The sequence below is a fragment of the Triticum dicoccoides genome, chromosome 7A, assembly GCF_002162155.2.
Source record: "Triticum dicoccoides isolate Atlit2015 ecotype Zavitan chromosome 7A, WEW_v2.0, whole genome shotgun sequence".
Classification (NCBI taxonomy): domain Eukaryota; kingdom Viridiplantae; phylum Streptophyta; class Magnoliopsida; order Poales; family Poaceae; genus Triticum; species Triticum dicoccoides.
In genome coordinates, this window is record NC_041392.1 from 582,554,756 (window position 1) to 582,573,833 (window position 19,078).

General features: G+C 42.0%; 1 pseudogene; it reads right to left on the reverse strand.

The window, feature by feature from the left end:
• Positions 1 to 230: 230 nt before the first annotated feature.
• Positions 231 to 8,838, reverse strand: LOC119334417 (annotated as a pseudogene).
• Positions 8,839 to 19,078: the final 10,240 nt, after the last annotated feature.

Here is a 19,078-nt window from a genome sequence, read left to right on the forward strand (position 1 = left end):
CTTTTGGTGTTATCAATCATCATTGTCTCCATCAGGAGGGCAGACTGATTCGCCTCAACTAATGAATTATGGGGCACATAATTTTATCGTCTTCAACCTGCAATATACTCCGTCCCGTAATATAAGATCGTCTTGCAAGCTAAAACAGCTCGCAAAACGATCTTATATTGTGGGACGGAGTAGTAGAAGGGTGGAGGTCTGGCCTGACTCAAACATCACCAACCAAGGGAGGAAACAAATGCTAGGTGAATACAACTGGAAGTGTCAAAACTGAACAAACAATGCAGTAGAGAGACACCAAGTGCAAGCATATTTGCATCACAAGCTCAGCAAAGAACAACTATACATAAGAAGCATATTTTTAGTTTGGTGACCCAAACGAAAAGGTTAGGAATATCTACACTAAATTACTTTGCGAGAAGCCGCTGTCAATATAGCTACGAACTTCAGCAAGACGGAAGGGATAGATTGATAAACAAGACCTGTTTTTCATAATTACACTACCCTGAATTTGAGCAGTCCGGTTTTGCTTCAGTAAACCTTAGGCTTTCGTACCCTTTGACTCCTCCTGCTGTTCACCTCCACCAAGATAGCCTTCTCAATCCTAAGATTGGTGTGGATGTTTTCACTCATCTCCGTCCTTGCAGGTGCGGACGAGTTTCCAGCTGCCTGCTTCTTTCCATCTGGAGATGACTTTCCTGTTTTTGGCTTCGCAGCTGTGAATGAGTTTCCAGCTGCCTGCTTCTTTCCATCCGAGGATGAGTTCCCCATTTTTGGCTTCTTCGCAGCTGATGATGAGTTTCCAGCTGCCTGCTTATTTCCATCTGAGGATGAGTTTCCTGTTTTTGGAGCCTTTGCGGATGAGGATGAGCTTCCAGATTTCTGCGCCTTTGCAGCTGAGGATGAGTTTCCAATTTTCAGCTTCTCTGCAGCTGAACAAGAATTCCCAGAGTTTGACTTATTTGAAGGAGACCGAATGTCCACTGTTTTCTGCTTCTTTGAGCCAGCGTTCTCGTTTTCAGCACAGGGTGTTGTCTCAGCTTTCTGCTTTGCAGAAGGTGTTTCGGAGGCCTCTTTATTGTGGTTCTTGGATGCAGCTGCAGAGTCCATATCTTCTGTCTTGGGTGTCCTTCCACGTTTCTTTCCAGAGTAGACATGCTTCAAAACTGGCAGTTTTCCAATAGTTACTTCTTGCTTAACCAGTGGGACCAAACTTTTCTCGGCTTCCACTGGTTCAGAGGTATTCCCAACTTTTGATGGAGCAGTTTTAGCAACATTCTCAATAAGCACAGGTGGTTCCTCAGGGGGATGCTTGGTGTTCTCAAACGGCTGATACCCATCTTTGGCCCCTTGGTTGTCTATGAGGATATCATCAGTGTTCTGTGAAAAGAAACAGCAACAATATCAACTAATGCCCATGCAGAAGTATTACCCAAGGAGCTAACTTATTAAAAGAAGGGATTAGCCAAATAAAAGGTTCTTAGCAGCTGAAATGAATCAGATGATTATTGGATAGTGGATGTTATATGGCATAACCTAAATTATCTGGCCACTGAAAGATCTGGTAGCTGCCGAAGAAATATAGCATAGTTGTATTGTGTGCTATCGAAAAATTGCAAGTGAAGTGCTTCAGTACATTGCACTGTGACTTCTCAGTTTTAGAACCTGCAATTTCTACTTGTCATGGCACAGTAAATATGAAATTCTGGATGGATCTGGTGTACAAGCATCCTCCTATGAAATGTACTCCTAAGATCTCATGTATAACATGCTACACATCTGTCACAGGTCCCAAATCCCGTATCCAAGACTTAATTACAGTTCTTGTATCACAGGGAAGACATTGTTTCAGGGTTCGTGGGTGGGGGTGGGGGATCAGAGTGAGTGAAATGCGCCATTAATCCATTAACTCAAACTCATTGCACACTTTAGGCAAAGAACTTGGAAAATGATCGATTTAGGCCATAAACTCGTTTATTTAATCAGTTAAGACCAAAACCGATCTGGGAGATAAAAAAAACGTCCATGTGGCTACCACGTCGGCATATCTTGGACCACTCGCGCTTGGGTAAATTTTATAGGGTGTTTTTTTGCAAATATGCCATCACAATTTAGCTAATGGCATATTTAAAAAAAACTGAGTGGGAGTCGAACCTAGGCCTTAGGGAAAATAAGTGACACCTCCAACCACTAGAATTAACACTATTTTTATTGATAAATAAAGTTATTTCTTTCCTGTTTAATGACTCTAATAGGATGGAAGCTTAGTATATATCACCAGCTTTACCCTAAAAAAAACTATATAGAAGCACGGCGAACCATCATTACATGCTCCTTTTATTATGTACATGCAAACTAAATCAAGATATGTTTGGCCGGCTAAGCTGCTAGTTCTAGCAAACGAGATACCGCAAGCATCCACAATGTGTACGTATTTGTTTCTTCTCCTCTCCTTGTTTGGGAAATAAACAATGGTGGTTATGTCATACTGCTTTTTTTCTTTTTTAGCTGCAAAATAGTTGTCCTGCTAATTTATTTTTATTTTTGCGAGTATGATGCAACCCAAAAGATTTTCGTTGGGGCGTAACCCTCTCAGCGACGTTGTTGTTGTTGCGAGTATGATGCATGGCTCTTCTTCTCTTTTTTTGCGATGAACCGATTTGCATCCTAGCATCAGCACATCACGTTCCTTTACTTAGGGTGCCCATTCAAGCCTACCTGATGCCCGATGTCTTTTATTTTTTTAAACACAAATAACATCAACAATTGGCTATTTTTTCAAAAACAATTAAACGTACCATATAGAAATAATTAATTAACCTCATTTATATCAAATTATTGTGCATTCTAGCGGATCGAGTTGTCACTTATATTCTGTAAGGCCTAGGTTCGATTCCCACTCAATACACTGCTCGCTTATATTTTTTTAATGTGCCATTAGCTAAATTGTGACGGCTTCTTTTGCAAAAATCCACCCTGTAAAATTAATCCAAGCGCAAGCGGTTCAAGATATGCCGATGCGACAGCCACGTGGACGTTCTTTTCTCTCCTGGATCAGTTTTAGCCTTAACTGATCAAATAAACGAGTTGGCCTAAATCAATCATTTTCTGAGTTCTTGGTCTAAAGTGCGCAAAGAGTTTGAGTTAATGGACTAATGACGCATTTAACTCGACCAGAGTTCACAAGTAGACAAGTCATTTGTACAATATTTTCACAGCAGTGTAGCATTTGTTTTATATTCTATATACTTCATAATTAGGGTTTTCTAAATCGAAGTCCTACTATGTACATACAAGCCATAGGTGGATATGTATTCCATTTCACAATGAATATCTTTAAATACAACTGAGCTGAACCAAATTCACCACAACTGAACAAGATCAAAGCAATGGACTAAAGAAGCATAAGCTAAGGACCATGCAACGAAACAAAGAAGAAACATCTGTTAACGGACCAAGGAGCAAGGACTTACTTCTTTGCACAAATCTCCCAAATGACCATTTGGTAAGGAACTTTCAACAGCTAGAAGTAGATCCGCTGTGATGTCTTTCTTATGTGCCTGGCTCCTCTCTAGAGCTTTTTCTTCACTATTACCCTGTGGATCTTCTATTAAACAATCAGTTGCCCTCTCAGACAATGTGGGATTTACTGACAGAGTTGGTCTATCCTCCTGCTCCAGCAAAATGTTTAGCTTCTTCTTTTTCTGTGGCTTAGCATATCGATCATTCTCAGGAGAGAATGCACGTTTTTGTATCCTTTGCCTCTTCTCAGCCACCTTGACCTGGTCATGATCCATGAAAGATGCCAACTTTGCTTGTTTAGAGCGAGCCTTGCTGAGACGCTCTTGTAGACGATGAACTCGAGACTGGATACCACCAATTTTCATGAGAACTTTTTGTAACACAAATTGGTTGGAAGCCATATCATATTCCTTGGACGCAGGCAAACCAACAATTTCGAGGCGGCGTCTAGTATCATCCCCAACTGCATTAGGACTAAATCAAATAAACAGATAGCACTTGCAACGATGGGATTACTTAAAACCCAGAGGGTAGGCAGTAAAGGTGGATTTTGCATTTTCTACACTGACAACCTAATAAATCCCTAAACGGCTGCAACGTACGCTTAACTGATTCATCATACAATAGGATGTTAACAGTTAAAACTAACTCTAAGATTTATGAATCAGTTAGATGCAGGGAACACACACCAAGATATGGCTGTATACTTATTTACTTGGTTATTTAACAAACCATCAGGTCAGCTATCTTGATAAAATAAAAGCACTCACTAACATGATGCCCTGAACATTTTTACCTAGTGTATGAACAAGGCGCCAGTAGGTCTGTCAGCTTTCTTACAGTAAGCATGCACCTAGCAAAATGAGTTCCACAGATGTCTGCTGGTTGCAGAGCACTGAAATCTGTCATACAGTCATAACTAATGAAAGACTGCAGTTTTTAGCTTCCTAATGGTCAGCTACTTAACTGCTTGCATGTGACTACAACACAAATGAAGGTGCCCTAATATAAGCAAGCATTTTCTATTGGTTAAGTAACATGGCAGCTCGACTTAATGTAAAATTTTGATAGGTACAGTAGTAAATAACTTTCTTTGTTAACTCCAGCAAAGAGTTTGAAAATGATCACCATATCCATACCTTGACCATGACTATCATCATCAATTAAGAGGCCATCTGCGTCAGCTCCCTTGTTTTGTTTATCTGTAGAAGACAAGAATAACCTTATTATTACCAGTAGTATCCTGGTGCAAAACATAGAAAACCATGGGATAAGTGATGCACTATCCCTACAAACAGAAAATAAATAGATAGCGGACCAAAGAAGTATGATAATATCTTGTGCTTCTTGAGGTACAATGATGTGTCCACGGTGTCTTCATGTCTTTTGCGCTTTCTCCTCTCCATGCTAATAGTTTCATGGTCTCTGCAGTTCTTCCCAGATTCTTGCCTACAACCATTTGTCTTGCTTGTTGCTCTCTGCAACTCTTTTTCCTGCTCGATGAGAGCAAGCTGGCTGTCATACTTTGATACTTGAGATAAAAGATCCTTCATGCGCAGCTCTAACCACTCACATCTCCACAGCATTGGGCGGACCGCATTCCTCCACTCGGCAGTTACCTTTTTCCTTCTGAAAGATAATTTACATGTGAAAAAATTGCACAAAACGGAAGCATAACATAGTAGATATAATTTCTTCTATATGGAAATATTGCACTGAGGATGCAATACCCATAGAATATGACAGGTCAGCTAGAAATTTGAAGCACACACAAGAGTAACTCAATTTTTGGCTTCATTAGACTTATGAAGAAACAAGTGCACAACACAACATGCATTGCCGTCAGAATAACAGATGATAATTCATGTCGGCAAATATCTCTCTGAATGAATGTTTATCTCAACCAGGAAGTAGCTACACAGGGCTACTCTGGTCCCTAATGCTGCAGGCTGAAGATGTCGGACACAACGTTGGCTGATGTTTCAAATAAGGAAATGTGGCACCAGTTTTCTTTTGAGACAGCCTTCATGTAATGCCGAGTTTCACATAAATTTGGTGTCTACATCCAAGAAGACAGAGAAAGAGTGCTTCGAATTATTGAAGAGAAATATATGAATGTATAGTTGATGTGCCAACTATATCTGTGAATCAATGTTTACTCAAAGGAACTGCCTCTTGACTAGACCCTGGGATACTCCAGTCAATAATGTAGCTGAAAGGTGAACATGTTTTTCTGTCAGTAGCTAGATTTTGACCAGCAAACAAAAATCATGCTGCCCTTAATTATATCTGTCCTTATACTCTTTGGTGCATATATGGAAAACTAGGTATTCCCATGTTTATAATAATATGATGTGGTCTGACATCAAACAGGTGTGGTGGCTAATCCTGATTACTCTGAAAAAATTGAAAATCCTGTTCAAGTATGGTGCTTCGGAGAGAATGGAATCTCTCTCCTTATGCTTTCCACGGTGATCAAAATACCATACTGCCTGCTGGGGTGACTACACATGAGTCTGGCACTGAAGATGCCGACCTGAATTCAGCGCTCCTTAGCAAGCTTTCTCTGTCAGATGCAATTGATCGCAGCCTTGACCTGCCACTTGGTGAGCTACTGTCTTCCCCTCCCAGGCAGGATCCGCAGTGTGCTCTGAAGATGGCCATGCTTAGCCCTTGCAGTCCTCTGGAACCTGCGCCATCGCCAACCCAGTCTCCGTTGAAGAAGACCAAGTTCCGAGATGAGGCTGTTGCAGAAGTTTCTCTGGTCTTGCTGTATAGTTTGGGCTTTTGCGGGCTGATGATCCTGCTGTAATTTTCCTTTTAAGTAGCCTTTTGTTTACCTCCCCTGTTTTTGGAGGTGGCTTATGTCTTTACCAACTTTCTTTTAGCTGCTGGATCTTTTTACCTGATTTTTAGACCTGTATGGATTTGGTGGTTTCATGATTAATGGAACTGGGGTGGCCACCAGCCTCCCTGATGATCTAAAAAAAGGTGAACATGTTGTGCAGATCTTGGAAACTAGAAAGGGGCGATTAAAAGGAAAACTGAGGACACAACTGGATGTCATAAACTTTGAGTCACTTATACAAATTTTGTGTGTTGTCAAACAAGAGAAGTCTTTAAATTATAAACATTTATCTAAAGGAAATTCTTCTCAACTGTTTAAATTAGCAAATAGCTACCTGGGTGTATTGCTGGTGCATAGATGTTGGGACAGCAATTCAGTGAGTATCAGACAAAGAGGGGTAAAAAAGAAGAAAGTCTGCATTCTATAACTAGAGGTCATGAACTACGAGCAGTGCCTTCAGTTATTGTTGAGCTTCACAGAAAACTGTTGGCGGACATGCCTTTGGATTACTCAAGACGGGGTTAGCTGGATGGTTGATGTTAGCAAATGTATATGTGAATTAACATTTATGTCAAATGAATTGCTTCTTGACTGTTTAAACTAGGATGTACCCTACCCAGGGGTACTCTAGTCATTAATTTTGGTGCAGAGCTAGAGGCTGAAGACGTTGGGCATTCAATTCAGTTCATGTGTTCTGTTGCTCATTTGCCAAGATTTTTCAAATAGCGACTAGAGCAGCATCAAGACATAACTACAGATCATGCACTTGCCTTCACAATTCACATGAAGGTTTCTAGTTGTCTCTTGAATATCTTTTTCTGGTTATCCTTACTTCCTTGACAAATCTCAATACATACTCGACAAAACACATGAAGGTTAAATTGTAGGCCCAACATTTTCAGCGAAAACCACGATGAGATCACAAGAAAACGGCACGGATCACTTACTGCTAATTTTGGCAGATAAACTATAAACAGTCGCCGGCGTGATGGATGAGTTAATTGTAACCAGCTCTGTATAACCTATGCACTAGTATTTATTAGGGAAAGCAATAATAAGTACGCCGGCGAAATTGCTACGAGCAAACAAAACTCTACAACCTACCTTTTACCCTGCGAAATTGCTCTGCGTACGACTAGATATTTCCGATTCACGTCCAACGTTGTGATCCCACGATTCCTATTGATGCATAGATCTGATCCAAGGGTAACTGGGCAGTGTCGTACAGAAGTCGTAAAAAAATTATCGTACTCATAGCACTGCCCTTTACCCTGCCAGCGCGGGAAACCCAAGGCCAAGAGTGTATAATATCAGTTACTAACTGCCTAACAGGGTATTCTGCTTGTTCATTTCTTTCTCAAACAATACAATCAGACAATCTGGAAACAGGGTTGCATAATCATCCAACCAGTATCATTGAATGCATACAAGGAACTGCCAACAGACTCACCTGGGCATCGCGGAGGTTTGACCGCCATTAGCATGAACTGAAAAGGGAGAATTCACTTCCAGGTCACCATTGCCTGCCTCATCACCAGAGTCTGCGAACGAGCTCGAGCACTCTGTGCTATCCCCTCCTCGCTCGTCAGTCGAGTCCTCCGGACTTGCCACAGGCAGTTTATAGGAGGAGGAGGAAGCTATCCCCACAAAATTGGCACCCGCAGGCCCGGTGCAAGGGGCGAGAACGGCGCCTTCGCCCTCAAAGTGCTCCGGCTCGGATTTCACCCGCACCTTGCCCAGATTCTCCTTGGCCCCGCCGCCCTCGCCGTTCACATCCACAGCCAGGGCAGGGACATCTGAGGAGTCGATACCGTCCTCACAGACATCTGTGGCCGGGTCATCTGAGCGGAATTCACCAGGCACAGAAACGCCTCCCGTCTTGGGAGCGACGGAACGCTCCCCGTCGGCTTCGGACTTCAGCGCGTTCTGGCTGTTGCCGCCGCCGACCTCGCCCTCGACGTCCAACGCCGGAGCCGGAGCCGAAGCCGGCGCCATGGCTGGCCGGCGAGCAGCGGAGAGATCCCCGAGGCGGAATCACAGAACCCTGCAGCAGATTACGGCATCAACCGCTGAGGAATTCGCACGAAAGTAACCTAGCGGACACGAAAACAGAGAACGTCGCCGCGTCGCGGGGAAAAGGAAGATCCGATTGGCCATGGAACGGGCGAGAGAAACGCGAGGCCGGGCAGGGCCATAGGTGTATAGGGATTGGGCTTACCGGCGGGGCCGCGAGGGGCGGCGAACTCCGACGAATCGCCTGCGGGGGAGGATCAGGGCGACCGGAATGGGGGCTGGGGACTGGGAATTGGGGGTTCTCGGCCCGGAGACGAGAGATCGATTTGGGGATTCCGTTGGCTCCACTGTGTTGTTGTGTTTGCGCCTATTTCTTGCGGAGGAAGAGGAACGGGCGTCCTCGAGCGGGCGAGCTCTCTCTCTCTCTCTCTCTCTCTCTCTCTCTCCCTCTCTCCCTCTCTCCCTCTTCTCCTTTTTTTCCCCTCGGGCGAGCGAGCCGAGCCGTGGAAAAGCGGCTCTCCTCTGCCTGGCGTGGCGAATTATAACGGCGCAACGCCAGCGTGCCGTCGCCAGTCCTGCGTTAGGCTGGTCACGATTGATAAGAACAACTTACACACTTCCTTAAACTATGTTACTACCTCTCTCTCAGTTTACAGGGCGTGCGCGTATCCCTAGGTCGTTAATTTGACCAATCTAATACAAGTCATATATTACAAAAAATATACCAACATAAACTTCGGAGTTTCTACTTTCAAAAGGTATAATTTTTGTGTTATATAGTTTATATTAGGGTGATAAAATTGGCAACCTAGGTATACGCGCAGGACTTGTAAGCTGAAACGGAGGTAGTAGGAACATCTATGTAGTGTCATGCAACGATGTATTTATTAGGTTATAGACTCATTGTTTTTTGGAGTGTGTGATGTTCCGGTAACTTAGCTAGTTACCACAAGCACCTCTCTCTTCATTAAATATGTACCACATAAGCAAAGTTGTATTGGAGTGTGTGATGTTACTCCTAAGTTCCTCCTCATTGTGACCAGCCTTACGATCTTGACTACTTGCCCCTTCCAGTCAAGCAAGATCAAGGATGCGGTATCTCGTTAACATTTTCCATATCTTTTTCGGGGGAAAGCTTTATCTTTGCAAACACGAAGCTCCCACCGAGTTTGTTTTCCACGTTGCAGATTGGTACTCCTCCGATCTCCGGTCCGGCGGCCTCGTCGACGGCCAGAGGAGGAGGGACCCGTTCCTTTCGTTGTTCTTAGTTAGTTCTAGCAGGTTCTTGTTTTTTGAAGTTTTGTTTCCATGGCGGCATCAGTGAGGTTGAAAGTTGAAAAGTGATGATGAATTGTAGTAATGTCTCTTCTTGACTCAACGACAATCAACCCAACACTGACGAAGGGCCTGTGGGAGTAGGTCTTGTCATATTTATCGCTTCTCTACATATCTTGTTAGTTGATGGGTCAATCAAGAATCATTTAGCTTGCTCTTGGGGCTACAATTTTGTCTTCTTCTTTCAATTTGTTTGCAATATGGCCCGGTTTCTCCAACAAATTGAATTAGTGGTGAAGGTTTGGAAGTATTGATGTTGTTTTTTCTCCAAAGGCCGTCGCAGGTGGCAAGTGTAAAACATGTTTGGTTACCTCCTCCTTTGGATGACGTTGACGGAGATTCACACCTCTCATTTAAGACCATAGACACGACAATTTGCAGACTGGTTCTAGTGTGTCTTTTGTTGAGGAAGCTGATGTGCGGAAGCTCTTCATGGCCGTTGGTCATTTACATTTCAACTGTGCTTGAAACAATCGTTTGTACGTTCTTTCGTACCCTCATTGGAAGGGCATTTCCCGCTATAAGTGTTTTGGTGTTGATGAAAACGCAATTTGCAGACTAACCCTGTGTTTGAGCTACACAAGCATATTTACATGACATAAGACGGTTAGGCACCCCTCTAAAAAGAAAAGAGCGAAGACGACATTTTCGACATTGATTTCTTTAGTCATAGAAAATCATACTATTAACAGGGGTCTGTATCGAAAGGTACGTGTAGAATCTAATCACGTACACAAATACATATTGCACCCACATATCTACCTTCCCATTTTGAGGAGAAAATTTCAAGTCTAACCAGTGTATTTACCTCCCAAGCGGTTGTCGATGTCAAAACCGGTGGATCTCGGGTAGGGAGTCTCGAGCTGTGGATCTTGGATCAATGGGGAACAAGGAACCAAGGACACGATGTTTACCCAGGTTCGGGCCCTCTATAAGAGGTAAAACCCTACGTCCTTCTTGATTATATTGCTTGTGTATATGAGGATTATAGAGTCGATCTACCACGAGATCAGATGAAGTAAACCCTAAACTAGTAGGATGATGGTTGTTGTTCTTCCTTCTATGGACTAAACCCTCTGGTTTATATAGACACCAGAGGTGCTAGGGTTACACATGGTCGGTTACAAGGAAAGGATAAACATGCTGATTCTTCTCATCTTGACTTGGAGGACACACCAAGGCACCAAAAAGTCTCCTGTCCGGATACGGGGTCTCCACATATGTTCGGCCACCAAGCCTTAGCAAACCGGCTCAACAGTCCGGCCCTAAGAGATAGGCCCGCAGACCGAGGGGCCCTAATCCAGGACTCCTCAGCGGTTGTAGCGCTTCTTTATGGAGTGCACAAGGTTTGCTTGGCCACAACGGTTGTACCATTGTCTAGTGCAGTTGTACCGCTCCCTTCACGAGTGATACTACCGGGTTATCACTAAAAAAACACATTCATGATGACATGTGTTTGTCAGAATAGGTCACGTTTTTTGTCATGCATGTACATCTGTGACACGGAATCAAGATAGTCATACATGTGTTGTCGTAGAAGTGTTCCATGGCAATAATGCATTTATCATCACATAAGTGTTCACTTCCGTAATGATAAATGGCGCGTCATGAAAGTGATTTTCGTCAATGGTAATTGCACCTTGTGATATCATCGGGATTTCCCTAAAGAGGAAGGGCAATATAGCGTAGTAGCGTAAAGTACTTCCCTCAGTTAAGAACCAAGGATTATCGAACCAATAGGAGACATCACACAGACGAGATAAGTGGTACATGCACACACACAAAAAAAAACCAACGCTTGCACCCAATGACAGCAAAAGGGTTGTCAATCCCTTCATTCTCGTCAATTGCAAGGATTAAATCTGGTAGTGTTAGATATATAAAATATAATTAAAAATGACAGTAAATAAATTGCAGTAATATTTTTAGGGGTTTAGTAAATATGAAGTGAATGGACCCGGGCCATAGGTTCACTAGTGGCATCTCTCTCATGAGCGTACGGTGCGTAAATAAATTATTGCTGGGCAATTGATAGAATAACACATAGTTATGACGATTCTTCATGGCATGATCAATATATGGGCATTATGCCTGAGACAAATAGACCGAAATCCATATGCAACTATTACCCCACCCCTCGACCGCTATACATCATGCATCCTAAGGGATTAAGTTCATAACATATAGAGTAATGCTTGGAGCATGATGACATAATGTAGATAAACTAAGACCAAATAATATGTTCGAACCCCGTTGTTTTAACCTTAGTAATAACAATACAATACGTTCCTTGCGACTCCTCCTATCACAGAGTAAGGACACCGTAAGATTGAACCTACTATCAGTATCACTACGGGAATCCGCGAGTTGAATGCCATAACATATATCGAGTGAATCAATAAGATACCCCAATTGTCACCTCAAGTATTCATACCGCAAGACATATATCATGTGTTCTCATCTCTGAATATTCAATCTGACAAGACAAAACTCAAAGGATAAAGATTCAATTCATCACAACAAGAGTATAGAGGGGAGAAACATCATATGATCCGACTATATTAACAAAGCCCATGATATAGATCACGAGAGAGAAAGATTAATTTCATAGCTACTGGTACAAACCCTCAGCCCCGAGGGTGGACTACTCCCTCCTCATCATTGTGGCCGCCAGGATAATGAAGATGGCCACCGGAGATGATTCCCCCCTCCGGTAGGGTGCCGAAACGGGTCTAGGTTGGTTTTTGGTGGCTACGGAGCCCTGCGGCGGTGGAACTTCTGATCTAGGTTAACCCCGAAGGGTTTAGGAATATTTGGGAATTTATAGTGCAAAGAAGGGGTGCGGAAGACCACCGAGGTGGGCACAACCCACCTGGGCGCGCCAGGGGGCCCTGGCACCCCCTGGTGGGTTGTGCCCCCCTCGGGGCACCCCCAGGTGCAGCTCTAGCCCAATGGGTTCCTTCTGGTCCAAAAAAATCTCCAAAAGTTTCGTTGCGTTTGGACTCCGTTTGATATTGATTTCATGCGATGTAAAAAACAAGCAAAAAACAGCAACTCGCACTTGGCACTGCGTGACTAGTAGTGTTGATTATATCTTGTAGTTGATTACTATATGGTTTATTTGGTGGAAGATTATATGTTCAGATCCATTATGCTATTTAATACCCCTCTGATCTTGAGCATGTTTATCACTTGTGAGTAGTTACTTTTGTTCTTGAGGTCACGAGAGAAATCATGTTGCAAGTAATCATGTGAACTTGGCATGTGTTCGATTTGATAGTATGTATGTTGTGATTCCCTTAGTGGTGTCATGTGAACGTTGACTACATGACACTTCACCATATTTGGGCCTAAGGGAATGCATTGTGGAGTAGTTATTAGATGATGGGTTGTGAGAGTGACAGAAGCTTAAACCCTAGTTTATGCGCTATTCCGTAAGGGACCGATTGGATCCAAAAGTTTAATGCTATGGTTATAATTTATTCTTAATACTTTTCTCATAGTTGCGGATGCTTGCAAGGGACTTAATCATAAGTAGGAGGTTTGTTCAAGTAAGAACAACACCTAAGCATCGGTCCACCCACATATCAAATTATCAAAGTAGCGAACACAAATCAAACCAACATGATGAAAGTGACTAGATGAAATTCCCGTGTACCCTCAAGAACGTTTTGCTTATTACAAGAGACTGTTTTGGCTTGTCCTTTGCCTCAAAAGGATTGGGCTACCTTGCTGAACTTTTGTTATTATTACCGTTACTTACTCGTTACAAATTACCTTGCTATCAAACTACTCTATTACTTACAATTTCAACACTTGCAGACATTACCCTGCTGAAAACCACTTGTCATTTCCTTCTGCTCCTCGTTGGGTTCGACACTCTTACTTATTGAAAAGAGCTACAATTGATCCCCTATACTTGTGGGTCATCGAGGCTATTTTCTGGCGCCGTTGCCGAGGAGTGAAGCGCCTTTGGTAAGGAAACATTTATATAGTGTGCTGAAATTTACTGTCACTTGTTACCATGGAAAACAATCCTTGGAGGGGTTTGTTCGGGGTATCTTCACCTTGACCGGAACCAAAAATAGTTACCCCTCAACCTACTACATCTACTGAAAATATTGAATATGAAATTCCTTCGGGTATGATAGAACAACTGCTAGCTAATCCTTATGCAGGAGATGGAACCGAACATCCTGATATGCACTTGATATATGTGGAACAAATTTGTGGATTATTTAAGCTTGCAGGTCTACCTAGAGATGAAGTTAAGAAGAAGGTTTTCCCTTTATCTTTGAAGGGAAAAACATTGGCATGGTATATGATACGTCTCCAACAACGTATCTATAATTTTTGATTGTTACATGCTGTTATATTATCAATCTTGGATGTTTTATAATCATTTTATATCATGTTTAGTGCTAACCTATTGACATAGTGCCAAGTGCCAGTTGTTGTTTTCCATGTTTTTTACATCGCAGAAAATCAATACCAAACGGAGTCCAAATGCCACGAGACTTTACGGAGATTTTTTATGGACCAGAAGGAATATAATGGGCCCTGGCTGCGCCTGGGGGGGGGGGGCTCCGAGGAGAGCACAACCCACCAGGGCGCGCCAGGAGGCCCAGGCGCCCCCTGGTGGGTTGTGCCCACCTCGGGTGCCCCCCGGACCACCTCTTTGCTCTATAAATACCCCAATATTCTAGAAACCCTAGGGGAGTCGACGAAATATTCATCCAGCCGCCGCAGAGTCCAGAACCACCAGATCCAATCTAGACACCATCTTGGATGGGGTTCACCACCTCCATTGGTGCCTCTCCGATGATGCGTGAGTAGTTTTTTGTAGACCTTCGGGCCCGTAGTTAGTAGCTAGATGGCTTCCTCTCTCTCTCTCTCTTGATTCTCAATACAATGTTCTCTTGGAGATCCATATGATGTAACTCTTTTGCGGTGTGTTTCTTGGGATCGATGAACTTTGAGTTTATGATCAGATCTATCTTTTATATCCGTGAAAGTATTTGAGTTTCTTTGATCTCTTTTATGCATTGCTTATATATAGCCTCATATTTCTTCTCCGATATTTGGGTTTTGTTTGGCCAACTTGATCTATTTATCTTGGAATGGGAAGAGGTGCTTTGTAGTGGGTTCGATCATACGGTGCTTGATCCCAGTGACAGAAGGGGAACCGACACGTATGTATCGTTGCTACTAAGGATAAAATGATGGGGTCTATATCTACATAGATAGATCTTGTCTACATCATGTCATCGTTCTTATTGCATTACTCCGTTTCTCCATGAACTTAATACACTAGATGCATGCTGGATAGCGGTCGATGTGTGGAGTAATAGTAGTAGATCCAGGCATGAGTCGGTCTAGTAATCTTGGACGTGATGCCTATGTAATGATCATTGTCTGGATATCGTCATGATTATTTGAAGTTCTATCAATTTCCCAACAGTAATTTGTTCACCCACCGTTTGCGATTTTTCTCGAGAGAAGCCACTAGTGAAACCTACGGCCCCTGGGTCTCTTTCTCATATTATTTGCCTTTCCGATCTATTCTAGTTACCATTTATTTTCAGATCTATTAAACCAAAAATACAAAAATACCTTGCTGCAATTATTCTTATTTATTTTATTTGGCGTTCAATCTATCAATCTACTACAAATTTACCTCGCGTCCGTTTGCCTATTTGAGGCGCCGTACCTCGGAAGGGATTGACAACCCCTTTAACATGTCGGGTTGCGAGAAGTTATTATTTGTGTGCAGGTGTTGTTTACGTTGTGTTGCTTGGTTCTCCTACTGGTTTGATAACCTTGGTTTCACATCTGAGGGAAATACCTACCGCCGTTGTGCTGCATCATCCCTTCCTCTTTGGGGAAATACCGACGTAGCTTCAAGCGACATCAGTATAGGCTATGCGATGATATTGGATCTTGGAATTGGAATCGATTGAAATTGGAGTTCCACCAAAAAATTTACCCTATGCATCTAGTTCATCCTTATCGGAATTACATATATAATTTTGGCCTTGTGAAGGAGAAAGTATCGCTCTAGCTTGGGGGAGTCTTAAGTCAATGTTATATTCATGCCCCAATCATGAGCTCTCAAGAGAAATTATTATCCAGAATTTTTATGCTCGGCTTTCTCATAATGATCGATCCATGCTCGATACTTCTTATGTTGGTTCTTTTATAAAGAAGACTATTGAATTCCGGTGGGATCTTTTGGAAAGAATTAAATGCAACTATGAATGTTGAGAACTCGACGAAGGTAAAGAGTTAGGTATTAAGCTTAAGTATGATTGTGTTAAATCTTTTATGAATACCGATGCTTTTCAAAAGTTTAGCACTAAATATGGACTTGACTCTGAGATAGTAGCCTCCTTTTGTGAATCATTTGCTACTCATGTTGATCTCCCTAAAGAGAAGTGGTTTAAATATCATCCACCTACTAAAGAAGAAATTAAAGAATTGGTACTTGCTAAAGAGGAAACTATACTTTATAATGTTGATCCAGTTGTTCCTACTGCTTATATTGCGAAACCACCTTTCCTTGTTAGGATAAAGGAACATGCTAAAGTTTCAACTATGGTTAACAAAAGTTATATTAGAACACCTAAACCCGATGAACAAATTAAAGTAGAGCCTAGTGTTGCTATGGTTAAGGATCTCTTAAAAGAAAATATAGATGGGCATGTTATTTACTTTTGTAATGAAGCTACTAGAATTGCCAAACCCGATAGAACGGATAATCATAGACCCGTTGTTGGCATGCATGTCGTCTTAGTTAAAATAGGAGATCACTTTTATCATGGTTTATGTGACATTGGTGCTAGCGTGAGTGTTATTCCCTTTACCTTATATCAAGAAATTATGAATGACATAGCACCAGCTGAAATAGAAGAAATAGATGCCATTATTAAACTTGCTAATAGAGACACCATCACACCACTTGGGATTATTAGAGATGTTGAAGTCTTATGTGGGAAAATAAAATACCCTACTGATTTTCTTGTTCTTGGTTCCCCACAAGATGACTTTTGTCCCATTATATTTGGTAGACCTTTCTTGAACACCGTTAATGCTAAAATATATTGTGAGAAACAAATTGTCGGTGTTAGTTTTGGTGGTGAGTCTCATGAGTTTAATTTTTCCAAGTTTAGTATAAAGCTTCATGAAAAATAATTGCCTAGTAAGGTTGAAATAATTGGTCTTGATTCTATTGCTGTACCTCCTACTGATCCACTAGAACAATATTTGCTAGACCATGAAAATGATTTACATATGCATGAAAGAAATGAAATAGATTAGATTTTCTTTGAACAACGTCCTCTGCTTAAACACAATTTGCCTATTGAAACTCTAGGAGGTAAAAACAATTGCCAGACACTTTGAAATATGCTTATCTTGATGAACAGAAGATATATCATGTTATTATTAGTGCTAACCTTTCAGAACATGAAGAAGAAAGATTATTGAAAGTTCTAAGGAAGCACCGAGCTACTATTGGATATACTCTTGATGATTTAAAGGGAATAAGTCCCACTCTATGTCAGCACAAGATTAATATGGAACCTGATGCTAAACCCGTTGTTGATCACCAACATCGGTTAAATACGAAGATGAAAGAAGTGGTAAGAACGGAAATATTAAAACTTCTGGAAGCAGGTATAATCTATCCTATAGCTGATAGTAGATGGGTAAGTCATGTTCATTGTGTCCCTAAGAAAGGAGGTATTGTTGTTGTTCCTAATGATAAGAAAGAACTTATTCCATAAAGAATTGTACATGCTATAGAATGGTAATTGATTTTAGAAAATTAAACAAAGCAACTAGAAAAGATCATTACCCTCTGCCTTTTTATCAATCAAATGCTAGAAAGATTATCTAAGCACACACATTTTTGCTTCCTTGATGGATACTCTAGTTTTTCACAAATACCTGTTTCTCAACCTGATCAAGAAAGACCACTTTCACTTGTCCCCTCAGAACTTATGTGATACGTCCATTTTGCATCATGCTTTTATATTGATATTTAATGCATTACGGGCTGTTATTACTCATTATATCACAATACTTATGCCTATTCTCTCTTATTTTACAAGGTTTACATGAAGAGGGAGAATGCCGACAGCTGGAAAAGGAGCAAATATTAGAGACCTATTCTGCACAACTCCAAAAGTCCTGAAACTTCACGGAGCACGTCTTTGGAAGAAATAAAAAATATTGGGCAAAGAAAGTACTAGAGGGGGCCACCATCCAGCCACAAGGGTGGAGGGCGCGCCCTACCCCCTAGGCGCCCCCCCAACCTTGTGGGCCCCCTGGCAGATCTTCGGTGCCCATCTTTGGCTATATGGTGTCTTTTACCCTAGAAAAAATCAAGAAGAAGCTTTCGGGACGAAGCGCCGCCGTCTCGAAGTGGAACTTGGGCAGAGCCAATCTAGGGCTCTGGCGGAGCTGTTCTGCCGGGGAAACATCCCTCCGGGAGGGGGAAATCATCGCCATCGTCATCACCATCGATCCTCTCATCGAGAGGGGGTCAATCTCCATCAACATTTTCACCAGCACCATCTCCTCTCAAACCCTAGTTCATCTCTTGTATTCGATCTTGGTCCCAAAACCTCATATTGGTATCTGTGGGTTGCTAGTAGTGTTGATTACTCCTTGTAGTTGATGCTAGTTGGTTTATACGGTGGAAGATTATATTTTCATATCCTTAATGATAATTAATACTCCTCCGATTATGATTATGAATATGCTTTGTGAGTAGTTACGTTTGTTCCTGAGGACATGGGAGAAGTCTTGTTATAAGTAATCATGTGAATTTGGTATTCGTTCGATATTTTGATGAGATGTATGTTGTCTCTCCTCTAGAGGTGTTATGTGAACGTCGACTACATGACACTTCACCATTATTTGGGCCTAGGGGAAGGCATTGGGAAGTAATATGTAGATGATGGGTTGCTAGAGTGACAGAATCTTAAACCCTAGTTTATGCGTTGCTTCGTAAGGGGCTGATTTGGATCCATATGTTTCATGTTATGGTTAGGTTTACCTTAATACTTCTTTCGTAGTTGCGGATGCTTGCGAGGGGGGTTAATCATAAGTGGGAGGCTTGTCCAAGGAAGAGCAGCACCCAAGCACCGCTCCACCCACATATCAAATTATCAAAGTGACGAATGTGAATCATATGAGCATGATGAAAACTAGCTTGACAACAATTCCCATGTGTCCTCGGGAGTGCTTTGCTTTATATAAGAGTTTGTCCAGGCTTGTCCTTTACTATAAAAAGGATCGAGCCACCTTGATGCACCTTGTTTACTTTATTTACTTGCTACCCATTACAATTTACCC